Raw genomic sequence first — 25147 nt, forward strand, 5'->3', positions numbered from 1 at the left:
TAGCATACGATGGCAACCTGGACAACACTCTGATCCAGGCCTGGCGACTCATCACCGCAGCTTACCTGGAAGCAGATGACGAAACCCAGGAACAACATACATTCAACACTCTCCTCAGAGTCCTCCCCAGCATGGTCAAAGAGCATTTCACTATTCACGACCCAACGGGTGACCTCAACCGAGACATCCAGCTGATATGACGAATCTTAACCTCCCGCTCCACCCCTCAACAAATTAACGTGGTTAGTAAATTCCCCACGAATAAACCCACTCCACACAACAAACCTCAACCACTGCTACCCCAGACCCGCACCAACGGGAGAAACCGACTCTGGGGAAACGGAGCTGGAGGAAGAAATCCAACAGCAGCTGGATTTTTAGGACTGCCCCTACACCTCCCCACGGTGGTGGGGGCCACCTCTCTGATACCACCCCCCAGTCTATGACAAGTTGAGGTTGAACGGGGTAAAAGCGGGGCTTCTGGTTGACACGGGAGCGGCCAGATTGTGTCCATACAGCTATTTCTACTCCCATCATAAGTTGGCTTTTGGCCCACTTTTCCCTACGCCAACTCACCTTGGGGAAACCCAGGCTCTACGCATCGACAACCACCAGCAAGCATCAACACAACATAAGTTCATAGTTTTTGGCTCCTCCTGTCGTAATTACTGTATGATGGATACCTGGGACTGGACCTGCTACATAAGTTACAAGCCACCATCGATTGCCACAAGCAGCAGCCCCCAACCCCTTCCCCCCTCCCCGACCCTCCCAGGGCAGTGTGCACTTGCACGGCCCCCCCTCCTTCCCCAACCATCTCACCCTAGCACCGTCCCCCCACTCACCCCCTTCCCCATCTCCCCCCCATCCAACCCTCCCCCCCACCTTTTCTGCCACCACCACCACCACAATAACGATTCCCCCTCAACACGAAGCATGGCTCCCACTGAATAGGCCCACAGGAACATCCGTCTTATTTTCCCCCGACCTACTGCCTGGAACACTCTCGGCCTGCCTCTTGCTCCCCACCTTCGTCCCCTGACACATCGCAGCAGTTCAGATTGCGAATATCACCACGACCTCCCTCACACTACCTAAAGGACTCATAGTGGGAGAAATGGAAGAGGCTGAGCCATGCACCACGCTCCCTCCTTCCTCCCCCACCCCCTTGCCCCCCATCCCCTTGCCCCCCATCCCCAATCACCTATCCCCCCACCAATTGGACACCCTGCACCATCTCCTCCTGGACTTTCAGGACCTCTTCGCTTCAGGCCCCTCGGACATCGGCCATACCACCTACCTGATGCACGAAATACACACCACAGGACCACCAATCTGCCATCCCTCCCGGCAGAAGAACCCGAAACAACGAGCTGAGGAAGACCAGCAGGTCCAGGAAATGCTCGATGCTGGCGTTTTCCCCATCCACCAGCCCCTGGTCCTCCCCCTTTATTCTCGTTAACCTGCCGCGTGCCAGTGCCGTTTTAAAACGGTCTGCTGCAATTCCGCGGCCAGTGCTAATGCCATTTTAAAATGGTTTAAAATAAAAAACTTCATTGTGGCTGCATTTTTCAAGATTCGCGGGTAAAAATTGGCAGGCATGTAAGGTAACTGTTCCTCTACCATCCCCCAGGCTGTCAAGGCCATACACTCACTCGCTCCCCCCCTCATGCTTGCTCTGCCTCACTCTGCCTGTGTGCCTCACCCAGTGCTGTACATAGTGAAGGCATTTTGTAAATATTTTCATGTAAGTGTAAATTGTAAATATTTTCTTGTAAGTGTAAGGACTATATAGTGAAGTCAAGTTGTAAATACCTTCTTGTAACTGCCAAGACTGTACGTAATGAAGTCAGGTGGTACCTATCTTCAAGTAAGTGTAAGATAATGCATTCACAGTGAGAAAGACAGGTAAATTGTGATAGATGCTGAAGTAATAAGTAATCAGAAAAGTGTACTGACCATTGCTATACCTTTCCAGCATAAGTACCTGAGTATACCTTACATAGAAAACGGCTTTCACGTACGTGGTGAAGGTGAAAGAGTGGCTATACCTGTGCATGAGTATCCAGGACTCAGTAAAACTCATTTCCGAGCCTCGGTGAGCATTTTAATGGCGAAATTCGTTGTTTCCACATCAAAATCTATTATTTTAGCCAAAAAAAAAAAAAAGTCGAAAAATGGTTGGCACTGAGGTGACCCATAGGGTAAAAATAGCCGGCACGAGGCGGGTTAAGAAAAAAGACGGCACTATGCATTTCTGCGTGGACTACCGCCGCCTCAACGACGTGACTATCAAGGATGCCACTCTTCTCTCCAGGATCAATGACTCCCTCGACTCCCTATATGGCACCTCTTGGTTCTCCGCCCTCAACCTCCAGTCAGGGTATTGGCAGGTTCCCATACACCCCAAGGACAGAGGGAAAACCACCTTCTCCACCAGTAATGGGAAGCATTATGAGTTCAACATCCTGCCCTTTGGACTCTGCAATACCCCCGCAACCTTCTCCCGACTAATGGAATCCGTCCTCAGCAGCTTCACCTGGGAAATTTGTCTGGCATACCTGGACGACATGATTGTCTTTAACAAAACATAGGCTGATCACTTCCAGTGTCTCAGGAAAGTATTTCACTGAATCTGCCAGGCCGGTCTCAAGCTCTGGCCTTCTAAGTCTGTCATGGCTGCTAAAACTGTTTCTTTCCTGGGGCACGTCATCTCCCAAGATGGAATATCCCCCGACCCAGACAAACTCTGCGTCATCACGAGTATTCCCATACCGCGAGACGTCCACAAGGTCCGAGCCTTCCTGGGCCTCACTTCATACTACCGACGCTTTGTCAAAGGGTTTGCCAACATTGCCAAGCCCCTCCACGACCTGACCCAGAAGGGAGAGCCCTTTACCTGGACCAAGGAGCAACGAGCTGCTTTTCAAGAACTTAAGACCAAACTTATAACAGCCCCAATCGTCACCTTCCCCGAGTACTCCCTACCCTTCTGATTATATACCGACGTTTCCCTAGTAACAATTGGCGTCGTCCTTGCCCAAGTCCAGGAGGGACGAGAGCACATCATCGCATGTGCCAGCTGCACCCTCAACCAGGCCGATCAAAACTATGCCGCAACCAAGCGGGAATGCTTGGGTATTATCTGGGCTCTCAAACACTTCCAAGCCTATCTATCGGGGACAAACGTGACGATCATCATGGACCATCAATTGCTCCAGTGGCTCTGGCAGTTGGACACCCACAATGCACAGCTAATTAGGTGGCGAGAAACCCTAGAGGAATTTAACTGTGAAATATCCTACCGCCCCGGCAAATTCCACACCAGTGCTGATGCTCTATCTCGACTCCCCATCCACACCATTCAACACAACACTGAGCCCCTACAGCAGTGGCAGGACAAAAACAGACCCCGCTGAATCCCCTCCCACCTATTCAACAAACTTTACCATCAAGGCGATCATCTCTTCACCCCGTCTGGGCACATCACCCTCAATCTCAACACCGCCCTCGACGCCATGGAACACCTCCACTCTGACAACGGCATTTACCTGGGCATGAAGGAACTCCTCCAGGTATTTAATGACACATATTGGACCCCTAACCCCTCCAACCTTGCCAAGAAAATCATCCAAACCTGCTGAGCCTGTTCACTACGCAAGGACACCACCCACACGGCCGGCCCTTCAGGACACCTCACCGCCCATAAACCCTGGCAGCTGCTCTCGGTAGACAATGTAGGACCCCTGCCACCCAGATGCAGATACCGCTAAATCATCACCTTCTTGGACATGTATTCGAAAGTCATCATCGCCTGCCCAGCCAAAGAACATCATGCTGTACCTGTAGCCGACACCCAGATCCAACATGTCTTCCCCTACTTTGGAATTCCCCAAGCCCTACTTTCTGACAGTACTCCAGAATTCACCAGCAACATCTGGTGGGAACTGTCAAATTTATTTGGGTATCACAGCTCCCACTCCTCCCCCTATTGGCCTCAGGGAAACGCCGTTTGTGAATCCAGCCACTGATCCATGATGAACCAAATCTGTACACGGATTGAAGAAACTAAAAACGAAGACTGGCCAGCACACATAAAAACTGTTCAGTGGGGAGAAGCGCCCCTCCTTCTACCCCTACAACAACACCTACAGCTGCCTGCCACACCACCCACATCTTATCCTCTCCACCATTTCAAGAGGCTACTCAACCACCTACAGAATGGCCTGGACCTCCAGTCAGACACCGCCTCCAATCCTTACAAGTCGGGCAATTCAGTGATGATAGCTAAACTCCTCGTGCCACTTAAACTATTCCCCCGTTTCATGGGCCCATACACCATGACCCACGTCCCTAACCCATATCAAGTAACCATAGATTACAACAACACTCCCCACACCCTTAGAAATCACCACGTGTGCATCTTCCACGCCACTGCCTCCCCAACCTCTACCCAACACCTCCTCCGCCTCCCCACCTCCCACCCCCTTCCCCGCTCCTCCCCAAGTCGTGTAACTGCTACATCTAGCCCTCACCTTCTCTCCCCACTTCCCCCACCCCCTCACCCCTGACCCTGCTGTTTGTCATGCTGCACACCACCTCACAGCTAGACTCACCTGTTCCGCAAAATCCTGACCCACCTCCCACACTCAACACCATATCACCCGCCACCCAGTCACAACCCCCTGGAACCCAAATGCCCATGCACGCCTGTAAATTGACCCCTCCCACCACCAGCACCACCTCCCCCTCCCCCTCCAACACCACCCGCTGGACACCACTCTGAACACCTCCACCCCAACCAACTCTCCCCAACACTACACCACACGCCCCCAGCGCACCTGGGCATCGCACACCCACCCTCAAACCTACATCACCTGCTCCAGCCGCCTCTCAGGCCCTCCCACAAGATACACTACCACCCCCACACCACCAGCCTCACCTCCACCTCAAGACCACACATCCCCCTCCACTCACACCCCCAACATGACTGCTATCACACTCACGCCACCTCAGACCCAAATTGTCCCATCCCCTGGCCTGAGGAAATACGATGGTGCATTGCCCCAGCATAAAACCACCACCACCACCTCAGTGTCCAGCATTTAGCTCGATCCTCTGCAGAAGATAACATCACTCACCATGAGACTACGACGTGCCACCAGGGCACCGACCCTCGGTAGCAAGCACTGTGTCCGAGGCCCTCATCACCTCCTACAACTCCTCATAGACCCTGAGCCCTCCTCAGTTTTTCTGACCTTCAACCCATATCTCGATGGAAATCAAGCCACCTCAAACTGGACTGCCCTCCTGCAACATCTAGCACAGGCCGTCACCACCAGTACCAACTAGACCTACTACCTGAGTCATGGGTTCGTGACTTTTTCCCCGATGACAGTGGTAAAATGCCGGCTGTGGCAGCCCAGGTCACCACCACACCCCTAGGAGGAGGACACGGAGGGCTAGATGGGACGCAGAACGTGCCCGGGCAATATGGATATAAGTTCACCCGGGCCGCATGCCCCTATTCCCCGGAACTCGCCCGCCGCCACCACCTCAGTCAAAGTACACTACCTTCTGGGTGAGCTGACCACCGACAGGATCGGGGTGGAACTGGCCTAACAGTTCCAAGCAGCACCCCAGCGACGGCCGCTAGCCGCGCATTATCTGAGACAGCCTGTAGTCGCTCAGAGAGAAAGGAGATGGCCTGTAGCCACTCTGAATTAAAGGCCACGGCCTGTAGCCAGGCACCAGTGACGGCTTGTAGCCACACCGAGAAAAGGGCATAGCCTGTAACCACTCTGCCTTGTGCTGCTTACACCCCCCACAGAAATCAGCGACGGCCTGTAGCCGTGTAGGGGAGAGACCGGTATGTCCACTCTCCTTCTGTAGTTGCCTCGGAGGGCACGACATGGGTGACAGCCTGTAGCTGCCCCAGTAGCGAGGAGACGGCCTGTAGCTGCTCCTTTCCTGCACATCATCTTCCCTGCAGGACTTTGGTGACAGCCTGTAGTTGCGCCAACGGGCAGGTGACAGCCTGTGGCCGCACTTCGCCTGTGTTCCCGTCAGGGAGTCAGGTCCCAGCGACAGCCTGTAGCCGTCCTCCGCCTGTTGTCAAAGGGAACCAACCAATGGCCTGTAGCCATGCTGGAGAGAGACGCCAAAGTCCCTCGCCCCCTATGACTCCACAACGAAAGGGTGAGCCGTGCTCAGTCCTGCCCTTCGGCAGGAGCACAGATTACCTTCCTGTCCACCCAGACCGAGGCAACCTTCAGGAGGAGGACCACTACCCCGAGGACTGGTCCAGAGGCCCCATGCTGTCCCCGGGGTTGTTCTCCCTTTGTCCAGAGGAAGAGGGCGCCCACCTGATGGACTCTGGCAGGAGATGACGCCGCAGTCCAGACCTAACTGTGGCGCCCCCCAGCAGAAGACCGGAGCCAATGCACCCCTGAGGACGTCCCGCACCTGGACCCCCAAGCTGACCCTCTCCCCACCTCGATGAACGTGATGCCCATCCTCCACCCGGCGCCTGAGAGAGCACCTCCAATGCCTGTTTGGCCCCAGTCCCGAGGACCAGACCCCAGTCCCCAGCCCCGACAGTGAGGGGCCCTTTGCCACACACAGCCTAGCCCCAACCAAGAGACGACGCCCCTGAGAGTGGTCCCGTGGCCATGAGATGAAGGGATTTCCAAAGGGCCTTCGCCTACCCCAGGCAGAGTTGTGAGCCCTGGACCTCCCCTTCCCCCTGTGAAACAAAGTGGACCTAAAGACAGTGAAATATCAGTGAACAGTGAGGCCGGCACTCAAGGCACAAGAGGGAGTGTAACATAATATAAGTGTACAGTGGGGCCAAGAAAGGACATAAACTAGTGAGTGTAAAAGAACAGGCACCTCATTGAAATCAAGCTATAAGTGTACAGTGAGGCCAAGTAAGAACATAAAATAGTAAGTGTAAAAGAACAGGCACCTCAGTGAAATCAAGCTATAAGTGTACAGTGAGGCCAAGTAAGAACAAAATAGTAAGTGTAAAAGAACAGGTACCTCAGTGATATGAAGCAGTGAATGTACAGACAGTGACACCTCACCCCCCGTAACGTTGTCTGTAACATAGTGTCAGGATCTACTCCCCCTCCTTGTGCAGAGTCAGTAACACCTCCCCCCATACTCAGTCTAGAAACTTAGTGCCAGAACAGTGCACACCTCACAGAAGTGCCTCCTCACCACGGACAATATAATAGTGCTTTGCCCTCCTGAACCAGACATAGACTCCTGTACATCTAGTATCCTGTGCGATTCTTTACCCACTAATACCAGCCTATGTATTGATTTTTGCCTATGAGATTGTGTAAGATTGTCTACCTGTTCCACAGCAGTTGAATTTGTCAATATATGTGTAAGGTTGTTCCCTTTTGTGTTTTATGTCCTGGCCCTCTCTTGTTTGTCTAAGCTCTGGTTTAGAAAGAGAACCCAGCTGCACTCTAGGCGTTCTAGGGATGTGAAGCTTAAACACTTAGCATAACAAGACGGTGCGCTGAACATGCCCGGGCAATATGGACATAAGTTCATCTGGGCTGCGTGCCCCTATTCCCCGGAACTCGCCGGCCACCACCACCTTATTCAAAGTACACTACCTCCTAGGCAAGCTGACCACTGACAGGACTGGGGTGGAACTGGCCTAACAGATCCAAGCAGCACCCCAGTGATGGTTGGTACCCGTGCATTACCTGAGACGGCCTGTAGCCGCTCAGAGAAAAAAGAGACGGCCTATAGCCGCTCAGAGAAAAAAGAGACGGCCTGTAGCCACTCTGAATTAAGGGTCATGGCTTGTAGCCACACTCAAAAAAAGGCCACGGCCTGTAGCCGGGCCACTAATTAGGAGACGGCCAGTAGTCACTCCACCCTGTGCTGCTAACACCCCCTACAGAGACCAGCAACGGCCTGTAGCCACGCTGGGGAGAAACTGGTACATCACCTATTTTTCTGTAGTTGCCTCGGAGGGCACAACACCAGCGACGGCTTGTAGCTGTGCCAGTAGGGAGGAGACGGCCTGTAGCCACTCCTTTCCTGCATGTTGCCCTCCTTGCGGGACTTTGGCAATGGCTTGTAGCTGTACCGACAGGCAGGTGACGGTCTGTGGCCACACTTCGCCTGTGTTCTTGTCAGGGAGTCGGGTCCCAGTGACGGCCTGTAACCACGCCAACAGTGAAGGGATGGCCTGTAGCCATCCTTCGCCTGTTGCCCAAGGGAACCTAATGACGGCCTGTAGCCACGCCGGGAAGAGACACCAAAGTCCCTCGCCCCCTGTGACTCCACAACGAAAGGGTGAGCCGTGCCCAGTCCTGCCCTCTGGCAGGAGCACAGATTATCCTCTTGACAACCCAGACTGAGGCAACCTCCAGGAGGGGGACCACTGCCCCAAGGACTGGTCCAGAGGTCCTGTGCTGTCCCGGTGGTTGTTCTCCTCTGTCCAGAGGAAAAGGGCACCCACCTGACAGACTCCGGCAGGGGATGACGCCACAGCCCAGCCCTGATGGGGTGCCCCCAGCAGAAGACCGTAGCTGATGTGCCCCCAGGGATGTCGCCCCAGACCCCCAGGCGGGCCCTCTCCCCACCCCGACGAAGGCGATGCCTGTCCTCCACGCAACACCTGAGTGATCACCTCCAATGCATGTTTGGCCCCAGTCCCGAAGGCCAGACCCCAGTCCCCACCCCCGACAGCGAGGGGGCCTTTGCCACACAACCCAAGCCCCAGCCGAGAGACGATGCCCCTGAAAGTGGTTCCATGGCCACGAGACGAAGGGACTCCCAAAGGTTCTCTGCCTACCCCAGGCCGAGAGTTGTGAGCCCTGGACCTCCTCTTCCCCCTGTGAAACAAAGTGGACCTAAAGACAGTGAAATATCAGTGAACAGTGAGGCCGGCACGAGAGTGAGTGTAACATAATATAAGCGTACAGTGAGGCCAAGAAAGGACATAAACTAGTGAGTGTAAAAGAACAGGAGCCTCTGTGAAATCAAGCACAGTGAGGCCAAGTAAGAACATAAAACAGTAAGTGTTCAAGAATAGGCACCTCAGTGAAATCAAACTATAAATGTACAGTGAGGCCAGGTAAGAACATAAAATAGTAAGTGTAAAAGAACAGGCGCCTCAGTGATTTGAAGCAGTGAATATACAGACAGTGACACTTCAACCACTGTAACGGTGCCTGTAACAGTGTCAAGATCTACTCCCCTTCCTTGTGCAGAGTCAGTAACACCACCCCCATCCCCCAGGCTCAGTCTAAAAACTTAGTGCCAGAACAGTGTACACCTCACGGAAGTGCCTCCTCACCACGGACAGTGTAATAGTGCTTTGCCCTCCTGAACCAGACATAGACTCCTGTACATCTAGTATCCTGTGCGATTCTCTACCCACTAATACCAGCCTATGTATTGATTTTTGCGTATGAGACTGTGTAAGATTGTCAACCTGTTCCACAGCAGTTGAATTTGTCAATATATGTGTAAAGTTGTTGCCCTGTGTTTTTATGCCCTGGCCCTCTCTTGTTTGTCCAAGCTCCGGTCTAGAAAGGGAACCCAGCTGCACTCTAGGCGTTCTAGGGACAGGAAGCCGCCTCTTAAACACCTAGCATAACACCCACAAGCATCTCTGTTATGCAGCGTGTTCTGCGTCCTGACTTCTCGGATACAGACATGGTGCAGCCTTGGGTTCTTTGTTCCCGACTGGGTCAGTACTAGCAAGGAAGGAAAACACAAACACCACTGGTCAAAAGGTGCACTTATATATTATCAAAAGACAAACACACACCATTCTATGAGCAAAACTGAGAGACTTACAATGACTTAGAATAATGTTTACACAACAATCGCTTTCTACCTATACTCGGTTTCACGGAGTCTGTCGCACTAATTTTGCCAGCTGAGGACGGGTGGATTTGGTAACACTGTGCGATGAACTCGGGCGGTGATTGGTCGATTTCTGTTGTGTTTGAGCGTGCACCAAATTGACTTTGTATTCCAACCAAGGCCCTCATTGATTTGTAAGATACCAGAATATACAGATACAGATTAAAGCAATGATATCATTAATGATAAATATGTGCTTTTTGTATTACTAGAGATAAACTTGAACGATAATGATAACAAAAACTAAGTAAAGTCACGATTGGATGCATACGGACAACAGTCAGCGACTGATTTATTTGTTTAAATTCATTTCATATTGTTTGATTTCGTTCACACTGCATGCGGTTTTATTTTAGCAGCAGAGTTCAACTATAATTTTTGTTATGCGGGATGTTTTTAGTCCGACTTCTCGTCCTAAAAAGGCCCGCGACTGACCGGGGTCTTCTTTCCGGACCGGAAATAAAACACTTACAAAGGAACAGGGCATAAAAACTAGGCAGTACACTTTAACACATCTATTGGCTTATTTCAATACACTGTTGCAATATATAAACAAAGAGTTACAGGATATGATGGAGACAGGTTTACAGAGTTAGCTCCCCAATAACGTATCACACACAGCATAGGCAGGGAGTGGAGTTCCGCAATTATACATCGGTGGTGAGTTGTAATTTCTATATACCCGTATTATGTCCATAGGCAGAATTAGCATTTAATAGTCTCAACCAGATGCACTAGGGGTAAAGAAGGCCAGAGGTTGAGAGAGTGAATATTACTATAACTTGTCAGAGCGCGAGTCGCGACACTCGGGATAGTTACTTAGTCGCGGTGACACTGTTCACAGACTTTTGGCTTTTCCTCACACTCTTACCATTTCCGTATGTCTCTGTGCCCGTGCTCACTAGTCTTTTCTGTTCTGCCTGGATATTTGTCTCACTGTGCGTCACTTATATTATTCTGGCCTCACTCTTTCACGTCACTGTTCACTCCCGTCTCTGTGGTTTTTCAAGGCACACGACGTTAAAATCACTACTTGCCCTTGTTTCCTGTGCTCAACATAGGAGGCGCCTGGGCATGGGAGGGGGCTCTACTGGGGAGCCCTCCTGCAGGAGACAGTGTAGGGGTGTCACTGCCCGGGCCTTCTTCATCAGGGGGGTGCAGGGAGGCTCTCCTGTCTGGGGGCCTCGACCTGAGAGGCCCTCGTGCTGGAGCCTCGTCGGTGGGGTGCAGGGAGGCCCTCCTATCTGGGAGCCTTAACCTGAAGGGTGGCCCTTGGGACTGGGGCCGAACAGCTGCAGGAGGCGGCCCTGTCGCCTCTTATTCCAAGTGGAGAGCAGTGGGGGAGTGGAGCCCAAACGGCCTGGCTCTGGGGCCCGCCGGTTTGGTTGGGAGCCTGGGTGCTGCGGTCACCTGTAGGGAGGGGTGCCGTCAGGGGCAGACAACAGCACTTCTTCTGTCTGGCGTCCATCAGGGACCGGGACCAACCAGGGGTAGGCGGTAGGACCGACACAGGGCCGCACCACCACTCCGGCAGCACCTCCGGGGAACCACATCTGGAGGGAGTAAGAGAGGGGCGCCCCACACAGCCGAGAGGTGAAAGGCCGGCTGCGCAAGGGACCTCCTTCTCCGGGAGGTACCTCAGGAATCATGGATGAAGGGCATACAGTGGCCGCTCCTTCCCCCACACGTACAGTGGCCGTTGTGGCGGTTCTGTAATCCCCAGGGTCCACAGCTGAAGGGCGTACAGTGGCCGCTCCTTCCCCGACACATACAGTGGCCATTGTGGCGGTGCTGCTCCTGAAGGAGGAAGAGGCAGATGAGGGGCGTACAGTGGCTGCTCCCTCTCCGGCACGTACAGTGGCCGTTACCGCGGGTCTGCCTGCTCCACGGGAAGTAACTGAAGGGCGTACAGTGGCCATACCGCGGTGTTGTTTGGGACTGAATCTGGCTCAGTCCCACCCCGAACCTGGTGAAGTCTGCCCTGCCCGCAGGGTTGTGTCTTCTGCCGGCGTAGCTTTTGTCAGACTGGTCGAGTGACAGAGGGACTCAGGACAGGGGAGCACCGGCGTCTTTCTTGTCCCGGGTTGACCTCTCGGTGATCTGGCCCTCCGTGGTGTCCTCCTGGGGTGGTGGTGAGGGGGCAGCTTGGTGGTAGGGTGGGAGTGGTGGGGTGGTCAGTCCGGCGGCAGCAGGTGGGGGGAGGTGGCGTGACTGTAGGTGGGGTGGAGGGGGGTGGTGAGAAGGAGTAGGAGTAGGAGTCCGGGGGGTAATTCTCAGAAGACGCTGCGATGGTAGGTGCACGGCGGGTGGTGTGTGACGCGCGGGTGAGTGTGGGGTCATTGTTGGAGGGTGGGAAGGGATGCACATGTCTGTTTCTGTAGGTTCGTGGTTGCCTCTGGTGGTCAATTGTGACTTGATAGGGGTTAGGGACTTTGATGATGGTGAAGGGACCGTTAAAACGGGGGGAGGTCTTGGTGGGGGTAGGCAGGCATGCCACGACGACGGAATATCCTGGCTTGTAGGGGCTGGAGGGGTTAGTGTCGGGTTGCAGGTCTTGTTGTGCTTCGAGGTGATGGAGGCGTCATTTGAGGTGGTGTAGGGAGTCAGTGGTGGAGGGTGTGGCGGCAGGTTGGAAGTGGTGGTGGAGGGGTAGGAGGAGTGGGGATTCCCCAAAAACTCTCTCGTGGGAGGGTGATGCCATCCTCTCTGGGGCACGTGTTCAAACCCCATTGCACGATCTTGATGTGTGCCGGCCAATCATCATTTCCAGTTTGTACAGTTCTTGTCCTTACTCGGTTTAGGAGGGATCTATGACTCCTCTCGCAGATGCTGTTTCCCTGTGGCCAGTATGGGGATGAGTGGGAGATGTGGTAGCCAAATATTGATGCGAGTTCCTTCCAGATTTTTCCTGTAAATTCTGGGGTGTTGTCTGAATGTAAGGCCTGTGGGATTCCGAAATAGGGGAAGACGTGATGAACTAGGGCGTCGGCAACTAAAACAGCATTGTGGTCTTTAGCGGGGCAGGCGACAAGGAATTTGGAGTAAACGTCTACGAAGGTGATGATATATTTGTATCCTGCTTTAGGTGTGAGGGGGCCGACAACATCAAGAGAGAGCAACTGCCATGGTTTTTGTGCGGTCAGTTTCCCTGCTGGGCCAGGTGTGCGGGTGATGTCTTTGCCCAAGGCACAGGCACGGCATTCTTGAACAATACTTTTTGCAATGGTGGAGGTGTTAGAGGTCCAATATATATCATATAAAACTTGCAAAAGTTCATATTCACACATACAGACAGCATAATACAATATACACAATCTGACAGGCACCTGACATAGACAACAACATATATTCAAGCCCTTGAGCCTAGGTATTGGCGTGACATAGACGGAGCTCTAGCTAGTACAATATATAAAATACCCGCCGCCGCTGGACCACCCACCCCGCCACCTCCCACCCCACCACCAAGCCACTACCACACCACCACCCCAGGAGGACACCACGGCGGGGCTAATGACCCGGAACAAGAGAATCACCGAGGCACCCCTGTCCTGAGTCCCTCTTCCCCGCAACTAGCCCAACACCAGGTAAGCAGGAAAAGGCAATGACCATGCGAGTGGGGCAGCCTTCACCAGGTTCGGGGTGGGACTGATCCAGAGTCAGTCCCATGCAACACCGCAGTACGGCCACTGTATGTGCAGGGAAAGGAGCGGCCACTGTACGCCCTTCAGTTGTCTCCCCCCTGTGACTCCGCCATCAAGGCCACTGTACGTGAGGGGGAAGGAGCGGCCACTATACGCCCTTCGGTCACAGCCACTTCTGGGGATGGCCTCAGAGCGTTAGTTATTGAACGCGCTCCAACTGGCAAAGGCAGGAGTAGTGGAGCCACGATCACGGCCACTGTACGTGCCAGGGAGGGCGCGGCCACTGTACGTGCCAGGGAGGGCGCGGCCACTGTAAGTGCCAGGGAGGGCGCAGCCACTGTACGTGCCAGGGAGGGTGCGGCCACTGTACGTGCCAGGGAGGGCGCGGCCACTGTGCACCCCTCACCTGCCTCTTCCTCCTTCGGGAGCAGCACCGCCAGCATGGCCACTGTATGTGCGGGGGAAGGAGCGGCCACTGTACGCCCTTCAGCTGCGGGCCCTAGGAGTCACGGAACTGCCAACATGGCCACTGTACGTGTGGGGGAAGGAGCGGCCACTGTACGCCCTTCATTCGTGATTCTGACAGTCCTCCCAAAGCAGGAGGTCCCTTGTGCGGCCAACCCTTTACCTCTCGGCTGTGTGGGACACCCTTTGTTGTCTCCTTCCAGGAGTGGTTCCCCAGAGGTGCTGCCGGAGTGGTGGCGTGGCCCGATCCCGGTCCTACCACCTACCCCTGGGAGGTCCCTGCCCCTGATGGACGTCCGACGGAGAAGGTGCCACAGTTCACTCCTGACGGCGCCCCACCCTGCAGGCGGCAGCAGCCCCCGGACCCCCAGGCCTGACCAGCAGGCTCCAGACCCGGGCAACTCGGGCTCCCCCTCTCCCCGGAGTCAGAGGCGACAGGCCCGCCTCCTGCAGCTGTTCGGCCCTAGTCCCAAGGGCCACTTCCCAGGTCGCGGCCTCCAAACCGGAGGGCCTCCCTGCACCCCACCAACGAGGCTCCAGTACAAGGGGCTCCTCCCAGGTCGAGGCCCCCAGACGGGAGGGCCTCCCTGTACACCCCCGACGACGAAGGCCTGGGCAGTGACGCCCCTACGGGCAGTGCGTTGCCCCCTACAGGAAGGCTCCCCAATAAGGCCTCCTCTCACACCCGGGCACCTCATCAAGTTAAACCCAGGAAACAAGGGTATGTAGTGATCTCGACGCCTCTTGTGCCGCGAACCGCCAAGACGGGAGTGTGTAGTGACAGTAACAAAGTGAGGGCCAGAACAATATTAGTGACTAAATTATAAGTGACACACTGAGAAACGATACCCCAGCAGAGTGGAAAATACTAATCAATACAGATAGAGTAACATATAGAAATAGTGGGTCAAGACCAGTGGTGCACGGGAAAACCAAAGACCTGTGAACAAGTGTTACCGCGACTAAGTGACTTTCCCGAGTGTCACGGCTCGCACCCTGAACACTTATAGTAATATTCACTCCCCTGACCCTTGGCCCTGTTCACCCCTAGTGCATCAGACTTAATATATAAAATATCAATTCTGCCTATAAACAGAATACAGGTATCGTGTATTCATTATTTATTATTCATGTGTAAGTGAAGAATACTATATCCTGAGTGTAACTGTGTACATTTATATTGAAGGCTAACTCTGTGTCCCTGTCCAAAACATATCCATTGTCTCTCTGTTCTATATTGTAACGGTGTATGAATTAAGACAATAGATGTGTTAAGGTGTACTGCCTGGTTTTTATGTCCTGTTCCTTTGTGGGTGCTTTACTTCCGGTCCGGAAAGAGGACCTCGCTCAGTTGCGGGCGTTTTTAGGACGAGAGGTCGGACTAATAACACCCAGCATAACATTGGTGGCCAGCGGTGGTTCTGGATCCGATTAAAGCACGGAGGAACAATAAGGGAAACTTGCACAATGGCAGCCAAACCTCACATCCAATTGCCAAGGTTCAACCCGGAGCAATATGGCATTGACATATACATGGATATGGTCAAACCCCTCCTAGATATCGGGTTTGACACCGACAGAGAAAAAATAGCTGTCACACTACCCAACCTGGGCAAAATAATCGTCACTGTCGCAACAAAAATTGTCCCAGAATTAATATGGGACCAATTTTCACACATCGTGAAACAGGCTGTCATGCCTTCTCTGGGCAGAGTTGTCGCCCTGTCACAACTCAACGCCCTCACCTACAACGGTAACCTAGACGACACTTTCGTCCAGGCACGGCGCCTCGTCAGCACCGCTTATCCTGAGGCAACCACAAACACTCTGGATCAACACACTTTTAATGCCCTGCTGAGAGTTCTCCCAAGCACAGTCAGGGAGCACTTCACTATCAATGACCCCTCTGGGAACATGGATCGTGACCTGCAACTCGTCCGACGCCTCCTTGCCGCCCTTCCCATGCCACAACCTATCCACGCGGTGAGCAAATTCCCTACCACCAAGACCCCACCACCAAAAACAAAGCCACCGCCCCACCAGCCCACCACGGAGCCGTCAACTACCGTTCCCAGGGCCCACATACAGAAAAAACGCCCCAACCCCAGGGACCAGGGCAACCTCATCTCAATTAACCCATGGGAATTTACGGCCTGTAGTCGCACCTATCCCCTGCATGACATCAGGGAGCAGCTCAAGGCAAGCAGAAGCAGGACCCTCACACATGGGCGCAGAAAGGTATCCTCCCTGGAGGACGACGCTCCACAAGACGACGCTCCACCCCTAGTCTACCCAGGACCAGACGACGAGGAACACGACGAAGAAGACAATACTCAGCAGATGGATTTTTAGGTCCACCCCCGCACCTCCCCACAGTGGCGGGGGCCACTTCACATAAGTACAGACCCCCAGTCTACGACAAAATACGCGTGAATGGGGTCAAGGCTAGGCTACTGATGGATACGGGAGCTGCCAGGTCATGCCTGTACTCGCACTTCTACTCCCGCCACAGTTCTGCTTTCGGCCCCCTTCTCCCCACCTCAGCCAATCTCGTAAACGTGGGGGATGGCCCCCCGCCCATTCGTGGGGAAACCAGGGCCCTGCGGACCGACACTTACCAACAAGCATCCACCAATCACCCCTTCATCATATTCAACTCCACATGCAGTGAGTATGACGGATACCTAGGGCTGGACCTCTTACAAAAACTTCACACCACTATTGACTGTCACCAACGCTGCCTCCACTTCAGTCCAGCCCCCACCAACCATCAAAAAAAAAAAAAAACCACCACCACCACCACCCATACACGCCGCACCCCCCCCCCCGACAATCATCCTCCCCAACCCATCTGTACTCAACACCACTCCAACTTCACCCAACACCACACTTCCTCACTCTCCATCATTATATTCCTCCCCACCTATACCGGCCCCCTCTCCATCTTTCCCCGCCACTATCGCCTCCACTGTCACCATCCCACCCCACCACGAAGTTTGGATAGAACTAAACTGACTCTCCGGTACCTCCGTCCTCTTCTCCCTCTCCTTACCAGCCGGACCCCTCTCATCCTGTTTAGTATCCCCCACCTTCCTTCCCCCCCATGCCCGAGGAATCCATATCACGAACCTCACCGCAACACCACTGACCCTACCAAGAGGACTTATCATAGGCGACACGGAAGAAACCGAGCCACGTCAAGCACCACCCTCTAACCACCCCACTCTACCTATCCTACCTCTGCACCTGTCCCCCTCCCAAACTAACAGCCTCTGACAATTACTCCTGGACTTTCAAGACCTTTTTTCATCTGGCCCAGCAGACCTCGGCCACACCACCTATCTCAGCCACGAGATACACACAACTGGACCACCCATTCGCCAACCATCACGCCACAAAAACCCTAAGCAACGTGCAGAAGAAGACCAGCAGGCCCAGGACATGCTCGATGCCGGTGTCATTTCCAACTCCACCAGCCCGTGGTCCTCCCCCGTTGTGCTCGTGAGGAAAAAAGACGGAACCATGCGGTTCTGTGTTGACTACCGCAGAGTCAATGATGTCACCATCAAGGACGCCACACCCCTACCAAGAATCGACAACTCCCTTGACTCCCTACACGGCTCAACATGGTTCTCCACCCTAGACCTGCAATCAGGATACTGACAGGTCCCCATTCACCCAGACGACAAACAAAAGACGGCCTTCTCAACCTCAAACGGGAAACACTATGTATAACGTTCTCCCCTTTGGACTCTGCAACGCCCCAGCTACATTCTCCCGCCACATGGAATCCGTCCTGAGTGGTCTGACCTGGGAAATCTGCCTGGCCTATCTAGACGACGTCATAGTCTTCAGTCACACCTGGGCCGACCACCTCCACCGCCTCAAACAAGTGTTCCTACGCATACGCCAGGCTGAACTTAAACTCAAACTGTTGAAATGCGTCCTAGCCGAGCGATCCGTCTCCTTCCTAGGACACGTGATTGGAGCCGAGAGCATCTCACCTGACCCCGAAAAGCTACGTGTGATAGCCGACATCCCTCTACCTTGAGACGTCCACAAAACCAGGGCCTTCCTAGGCCTAACTTCATATTACAGACGTTTTGTTAAAGGTTTTGCCGACATCACCAAACCACTCCATGACCTCACAAAAAAGGGTGAACCATTCGTGTGGACAGAACCAAGGAAGGCCGCATTCAACAACCTCAAATCAAAGCTTATCTCAGCCCCCATCGTAGCTTTCCCAGACTACAACCTTCCATTTCGTCTGTACACCAACGTTTCCCTCATAGCCATAGGGGCTGTCCTCGCTCAAGTACAACAGGGCCACGAACACATCATCGCCTGTGCCAGCCACACCTTAAATCAAGCTGAACGGAATTACGCGACCACCAAACACGAGTGCCTCGGAATCATCTGGGCTCTAGAATACTTCCGTTCATATATCTCCGGCACCCACGTAGTCATCATCGCAGACCACCAATCACTCCAATGGCTATGCCAGTCCAATACCAACAACGCCCAACTCATCCGATGGCGAGAAGCACTAGAAGAATTTGACTTTGAGATATCATACCGGCCAGGGAAGTTACACACCAACGCCAACGCCCTTTCCTGCCTACCCATCAATGCTATCTGCCCAAAACCAGACCTAATTCAAATGTGGAGAGATAAACAATGCCCTACCTGGATCCCGCCGTGCACATTCGCCAAACTTCACCAACACGGCGATCACCTGTTCAGTTCAGATGGCCACATCGTCCTCGACCCTACCACTGCACATGATGCCATGTTACACCTTCACGCCAACAACAGCATCCTGTGCCTTAGGTAAAGACATCACTCACACACCCGGCCCTTCAGGCAAACTAACTGCACAAAAACCGTGGCAGTTGCTCTGTCTCTATGTTGTCAGCCCCGTCACACCTAAGGCCGGATACAAATACATCATCACATTCGTGGATGTTTACTCAAAGTTCATCATCGTTTGCCCCTCCAAAGACCACAACGCCATAACTGTCACCGACACCCTGACCAGCCACGTCTTTCCCTACTTTGGAATTCCCCAAACCCTACACTCAGATAATGCCCCAGAGTTGAGTTTACTGGCAAAATATGGGAAGAACTCACAAAAATATTCGGCTACCACATCTCCCACTCATCCCCATATTGGCCACAAGGAAACAGCATATGCGAGAAAAGTCATCGGTCCTTCCTAAACCAAGTCAGAACTAGAATCATGCAAACTGGAAATGACGATTGGCCCACCCATGTCAAAATTGTACAATGGGGCCTCAATACATGCCCCAGATATAATGGCATAACCCCCCACGAGTGAGTTTTCGGGGAAGCACCACTCCTCCTACCCCTCTGCCACCACCTCCACCACCGACCCCCTTCATCACCTCAAATGGCGTCTCCACCACCTCCAAGCACAACAAGATCTAAAACCCGACATTAACCCCTCCAACCCCTACAAACCAGGAGATTCCATCATCGTGGCACGTCTACCCACCCCCACCAAGACCTCCCCCCGATTTGATGGTCCCTTCACAATCATCAAAGTCCCTAACCCTTATCAAGTTACCATTGACCACCAGGGACAACCGCACACATACCGTAACCGACACGTGCACCCCTTCCACCCCTCCAACAATGACCACACACACACACACCCGTGCGCCCCGCACTTCCCTCCGCACACCTGCTACCTTGGCGTCTTCCAAGAATTACCCCCCAGACTCCTACTCTTACTCCTTCTCACCTCCACCCTCCAACTCACCCACGAGCATGCCACCTCCCACCACATCGACCCCCAACACACCACCCCTTCTCTCCGACACCGACCCCCAACCCCCCACCCCTCCCCATGACCACCCTACCTCCGCACCACCATCTCCGCCACCACATCCTTCATCACCGCCCCTGCTGCCCACTACCCAGCCCCTGGCCCACCAGCTAACCACCCCCCACCCGACACTGCCACACCATCACAACCAACCACTCACCCCCCTAACACCAGTCCATGCACCACTCCACCCACCACACCACTCTCCAACCCACCACATGCAACCACTCCACCACTCGCACGCACCACCCATCCAACCCCCCCCTTACTCCATGACCATTCTCACTACACACGACGCACCACACCCCCATCCACAATCCCACCCAGCAACGACAACGCTTCCTCACCACCACGTGCTCAACCACCCTCACCATCAACACCCACCCTCACCACTACCACCACCAGGTCAGGATGCCTCTCACGCCCACCCTCTAGATACACCCCAACACCACCGCCCACACGACCCACCATTCACCACCATATACCACCCGCACCCCAAACACCTCCCCCATCACCCTCCCTCTCCACCAGGCAAAATGGAATCTCCCCAAATCCCAATTCCCCAAAGAACAATGCCAACCCATCCCCCATAAAAGCCCCAAGCTCCCCTCACTCGGCAGCATCCAGCCCCTGCCTCCACAGCAAGCACCACCACCCAAGATGAAGATCGAAAGAGTCCATTGGCAACCTCACAACCGCCCCAATGTCAGGATTAGGGCAACACACCAGCTTCTCCGGCTCCTACACCGGACCAACCACCCATCTTCCCTACGGCTTACTCTCAACCATCACCAAGAGCCAAACCCCACCAACCTCCACTGGACCAACCTCCTACAACACCTCAACCCGGCCCACCAGACATCCACCACCACAACATACCACCTCCAGTCACGGGGCCATGACTTCTTGACCATGGAGGGTGGTAAAATACCCGCCGCAGCTGGACCACCCACCTCGCCACCCCCCACCCCACTACCAAGCCACTACCACACCACCACCCCAGGAGGACACCACGGCGGGGCTATTGACCCAGAACAAGAGGGTCACCGGGGCACCCCTGTCCTGAGTCCCTAAAATTGCCCGCCGTGCCCGCCGCTGGACCTCCTACCTCACCACCCCCCACCCCACCACCGGGCCGCCACCTCATCACCACCCCAGGAGGACACAACGGTGGGATTAGTGACCCCGTTCAAGAGGGTCACCAGTACATCACGGTCCTGGGCCCTTGTTCTCCGCAATTGTCCCAACCCCAGGTGATCAGGGGAAGTAGACTACATTGCGGGCGGAGCAATGATCGCCAGAAGAGGGATGGGACTGAACCAGACTCAGTCCCAGGTAGCAACGTATTGACGGCTTTGTTACACCCTCTAGGGCAGGAGGCCCAAGGGCAAGAGGCCCAAGGCTACGGCCTAATAAAGGGTGTGAAGGGGAAAGTGACCCCAGGCTCCGGCCTTAACACACCAGAAGGAGAGAGTTGTCCCAGCGCATCGCTCTCTTGCTGTTCTCCCCTTCAGGAGCAACATCCCGTTGCCGGCCCTAAGCCGTGGCGTGAGGGCGACCCCGTTCGTCCGGCAGATGTTCCTGCTAGGATAGATCAGCTACTGGCTACGGCCAGAGTACGGATCAGGGTAAAGAGCCCCTGCTACCGTACATGTAGCACTTCCCTATTACGGAAGCAACACCCCGTTGTCGGCCCTAAGCCGCAGCGTGAGGGCGACCCCGTTCGTCCAGCAGTTGTTCTCCGTACGGGTAAACACTCGGCTCCGGCCGGGGCACATACCAGGGTAGAGAAGCTCCTGAAGGTAGACTCAATCCGTATTGGAGAGAGTGTGGCCTCTGTGCCCCTCACTCCGGCTTGTCTCGTACTACGGGAACAACACCCCGCCGGCGGCCCTCGGCTACGGCGAAAGGATGGCCCCGTCCACCCGACAGGTGTCCCCCGTACGCCGGGCAAGTTCACGGCTACAGCCAGAGTGTGTGACAGGGGAAGGCGACCCCAGGCTTCGGCCTCCAGACGCACTCGAGAGGACATGGGTAACGCGAGTCCTCCTCCTGCCTCTTTCCCTTTGAGGAACCCTTAGCCACCACTCGGGAATATAGCCCCTGAGGAGACACTAGAGTGGTGGCAAGGCCCGATATCGGGCTTACCGCCTACACCCGGGAGTTCCTTGTTCCTGTTCGAGCCCCGTAGGAGACGCTGCCGCAGCCCAGTCCTGACGGCGCCTCTCCCCCTTGGTGCCCGCAGTCCCAGGACGCCCCGGCCAGACTCTCCATCTCCCGACGAAGGCGATTCGGGCTCCCTCACTCCCCGGAGTCGGAAAAGGCAGGCCCGACTACTCCAGCTGTTTGGCCCCAGTCCCGAGGGCCACCTATCAGGTCAAAGCCCCCAGACCAAAAGGCCTCCCTGCACCCCACCGGCGCGGTCCTAGTACGAGGGCCGCCTCCCAGGTCGAGGCCCCCAGACGGGAGAGCCTCCCTGCACCCCACCTACGAGTGAGACCTAGAGTGACTATTACACAGGTAACAGGAAAACAGTGACAGTGACTCCGTAAGAAACAGTAGTCAATAGTGGCCTATCAGAACTCAGTCTTGACAGGGTAGAAAGTGAACTTTGTGAATTATCCTAGTCCCTCCCCATGTAAGAGAGTCAGAGAGTTTTCTGTGAACACCTGAGGTAAGGGCGTGCGGGCTAGTCGAAAGCTTAAGTGTACGTGTCTCCCTGACAAGGTGACAGAGTCGAGTGTCGCTATCTGCACCCTACCTCTTTTATAGTAATATTCCCCATCTAGACTCCCAACCTTGTTTATTCCTTATGTGAACAATTCTATTTATATCCTGCCTCCAAGTGATGTGTAAACCATATTGTAGATAATTCACGATCTCCCTGTATGAATATTGCAGTGTATATGACTCTGCTCTGTGGTGCCAAGTGTTAACTCTGTATCTCTGTGTCCCTGTATCTTAAATATCACTCTACGTGTATTGTTACGATTAGAATTAAGGTAATAGATGTGTTAAGGTATACTGCATGGTTTTTATGTCCTGTTCCTTTGTTGGTGCTTTAATTTCGGTCTAGAAAGAGGACCCCGCTTCAGTAGCAAATGTTTTTGCGCCGAGAAGTCGCCTTAAAAACACAGCATAACACTGGTGGCAAGCGGTGGTTCTGGATCCGAGTAAAAGCACGGAGGAACGATAAAAAGGAAACTTGCACAATGGCAGCCAAACTGCACATCCAATTACCGAGATTCAACCCGGACCAATGCGACATAGAAGTGTATTTAGATATGGTCGAACCCCTCCTAGACATAGGGTTCGACTCAGACAGAGAAAAGATTGCAGTCACACTACCTAACCTGGGAAAAATAATCGCCACTGTCACTCCCAAAATCGTCCCGAGACTAAAATGGGATCAATTCAAACAAATTGTGAAACAGGCGGTGACACCATATCTGGGCACAGTTGTAGCCTTGTCGGAACTAGACGCCCTCACATACGACGGAATCCTCAATGGCACCTTCATCCAGGCTAGGTGGCTCGTCACTGCTGTGTACCCGGGCACAGACGCAAAAACCCGGGAACAACTCATATTCCACAAACTCCTCAGGACCTCCCCGATTTCATTAAAAACCACTTCATAATACATGAACCGACGGGAGACCTGAATAAACAAATCAACTTAATAAGGCGCCTTCTAGCCGTCCACTCCTCCCCCAAACGCATCGGCAACATCAACCAATTCCCCACGTATCTCATCCCTGTAAATCCATGGGAATTTACTCCTTGCTGCCCTGAGTGCCCAATCCACGACATTCGTGAGCAGCTAAAAGCTGCCCGGGGCAGCAAACAAAACAAGAGTGCCCATAAGCCTCCCCACCATACGCCGATTGCCCCAAGCCTCAAAGAAGGAAAATGAAACGAGGAAGGCACAGAAGGCGCTCCCCCACTGCCCCCGCATCCCACCGTAATGACGGGGGCCACCTCATATCTCCCCTAGTCTACGACAGGGGAAATCGTCAACTTTCCATTTCTTCTCCTCTCACTATCTCTTCTATTTTGCCCTCCCCTATTCCTACCAGTATTCCTAACCCTCCCACCTCACACACCACTTTCTCCACTACTACTGCCTCCCCCCTTCCTATTCCTCCCCAACACAAAGTCTGCCTCCCCCTTCACAGGCCTCCTAGAACCCTTACCTCATCTTTCCCAAATCTACTTCCCAAAACTGCCTCCTCCTGTCTACTCCCTCCAACCTACCACCCCGCACCACCCACCACCATCACATCCCCGCCACTCGTTTTTCCCACCTACACAGCCAACTTATTCGCCTTCCCTATCACACCATCCTCCTCCTCACCCTCACCTGCCTCTCTTTCCTCGCTCACCTCCCCCACCCCACCCTCAACCTCACCATGCCCACAAACCCCTTCCCCCACATCACCCTTGCCTGACCCACCACCACCTTCCTCCGATTCTGATCCTTCACCAACCACCCCACCTCCTCCAACCCACCACTCTCAATCACCGCCCGCTACGCCCACCACCAACACCTTACAACCAGAAACAAAAATTGAGAGGGTGCTATGGTGCCACCACAACCGCCCACCTATCAGAATCCAAGGGGCCCACCACCTTCTCCGACCCCTACACCGGACCGACCATCCATCCTCCCTCCGGCTCACTCTCAACCCCCATCAGGAGCCTAACAACTTCACCACCCACTGGGTCAGCCTCACCCAACACCTCACCCCAGCCCACCAGACATCCACCTCCACCACCTACCACCTCCAGTCACAGGGTCGTGACTTCTACAACGCGGAGGGTGGTAAAATGCCCGCCATGCCCGCCGCTGGACCTCCCACCTCACCACCCCCCACCCCACCATCGGGCCGCCACTGCACCACCACCCCAGGAGGACACAACGGCGGGGCTATTGACCCAGAACAAGAGGGTCACCGGGGCACCCCTGTCCTGAGTCCCTAAAATGCCCGCCGTGCCCGCCGCCGGACCTCCCACCTCACCACCCCCCACCCCACCACCGGGCCGCCACTGCACCACCACCCCAGGAGGACACAACGGTGGGATTAGTGACCCCGTTCAAGAGGGTCACCAGTACATCACGGTCCTGGGCCCTTGTTCTCCGCAATTGTCCCAACCCCAGGTGATCAGGGGAAGTAGACTACATTGCGGGCGGAGCAATGATCGCCAGAAGAGGGATGGGACTGAACCAGACTCAGTCCCAGGTAGCAACGTATTGACGGCTTTGTTACACCCTCTAGGGCAGGAGGCCCAA

At 54.3% G+C, this 25147-nt stretch overlaps 1 pseudogene; it reads left to right on the plus strand.

Annotated features, from left to right (window-relative positions):
- The first annotated feature begins 2675 nt into the window (after positions 1 to 2675).
- On the plus strand, positions 2676 to 2996 carry LOC145404696 (uncharacterized; annotated as a pseudogene).
- Positions 2997 to 25147: the final 22151 nt, after the last annotated feature.

The sequence above is a fragment of the Coenobita brevimanus genome, chromosome 64 (genome assembly GCF_032717465.1).
Source record: "Coenobita brevimanus isolate Jiangsu-jjx chromosome 64, ASM3271746v2, whole genome shotgun sequence".
Taxonomy (NCBI): Eukaryota; Metazoa; Arthropoda; class Malacostraca; order Decapoda; family Coenobitidae; genus Coenobita; species Coenobita brevimanus.